General features: G+C 43.9%; 1 non-coding gene across 1 annotated transcript; it reads right to left on the reverse strand.

The window, feature by feature from the left end:
* Positions 1–681: 681 nt before the first annotated feature.
* Positions 682–754, reverse strand: TRNAK-CUU (transfer RNA lysine (anticodon CUU)). Its single transcript has one exon. It is a non-coding gene; the product is annotated as a tRNA-Lys (tRNA).
* Between the last annotated feature and the right edge of the window lie 739 nt (positions 755–1,493).

The raw sequence follows: 1,493 nt of genomic DNA on the forward strand, positions 1-1,493 counted from the left end.
TTACAGTCACTCAGCTCAACAAGGTCCAAGAAAGTCATTACAATCTTATTCTTACCTTCAGAATAGAACTGGACAGCGATACCCAATAGTTTCGTTACCGTAATGTCATTACTTTCATCAGTTAAGAAGCTAAACTTCTGATTGTCTATATCACTTTTTAAGTCACTGTTAAAATGTGGGGCAATCACATTGCACTCAACTACACTACACTTCCACCTTTTTAACTTAAAATTCTTGAATCCTTTACTGTCTGGAAATCCTGCTTTACATAGCTTACTGAGATGATGAACAGCACGTAATGAACAGCTGAGACGATCAACAACACGTAATGAACAGCTGAGATGATCAACCACACGTAATGAACAGCTGAGATGATCAACAACACATAATGAACAGCTGAGATGATGAACAACACGTAATGACAACTGAGATGATGAACAACACGTAATGAACAGCTGAGATGATGAACAACACGTTATGTACAATGTTCAGCAGTGAATAGTGACTCATTTCCTTCAGTTTCTCGTGCGTCATCACTCACTTTTTCAAACGGAATTGTGGTTTGTCTTTAGGACTGAATGACTCTTCAGCTGTCTTATGTTAAGCAGATTGGTTGATCTAGACGAGCGGTGGAGGGTATGTTCAGAGGCTGTTTCATCTTACATCATAGAAAACTGTTACCGCCCAACGTGGGGCTCGAACCCACGACCCCGAGATTAAGAGTCTCGTGCTCTACCGACTGAGCTAGCCGGGCTTATATACAACCTTGTTCGTGTGTATGTGTGCGTGTAAGCGAGGTTAATAACCACCATCATTAACCCCTAACAACGCTGTATGATCAGCGATAAAGTTCAATAACTCACCTGAGGTCACATGATAGATACATAAGGGGATCCGACCATGACCTTATCAACGTCCTGAGACCACGGCTGATGTGTCAGGTTAGATAAGAGGCATAACATCCTCTCTGTCTGATGTTGTGAGAGTAAGACACTAATGGTTAGGAGGCAGCAAGTGTGTCTGGATGGAGACACTCTCCTCTCTGTCTGATGTTGTGAGAGTAAGACACTAATGGTTAGGAGGCAGCAAGTGTGTCTGGATGGAGACACTCTCCTCTCTGTCTGATGTTGTGAGAGTAAGACACTAATGGTTAGGAGGCAGCAAGTGTGTCTGGATGGAGACACTCTCCTCTCTGTCTGATGTTGTGAGAGTAAGACACTAATGGTTAGGAGGCAGCAAGTGTGTCTGGATGGAGACACTCTCCTCTCTGTCTGATGTTGTGAGAGTAAGACACTAATGGTTAGGAGGCAGCAAGTGTGTCTGGAGACACTCTCCTCTCTGTCTGATGTTGTGAGAGTAAGTTGTTTGGTCAGGCTTATCCTCACATCTGGTGTTGTGAGAGCAAGTGTTCCTTGATGGACTTACCATCCCCTCTCATGTTGTGAGAACAAGCCACTGGTGGATGGTAGATAGCAAGGGCCTCGTGGATAGAC

This window comes from Panulirus ornatus, chromosome 5, assembly GCF_036320965.1.
Source record: "Panulirus ornatus isolate Po-2019 chromosome 5, ASM3632096v1, whole genome shotgun sequence".
Classification (NCBI taxonomy): domain Eukaryota; kingdom Metazoa; phylum Arthropoda; class Malacostraca; order Decapoda; family Palinuridae; genus Panulirus; species Panulirus ornatus.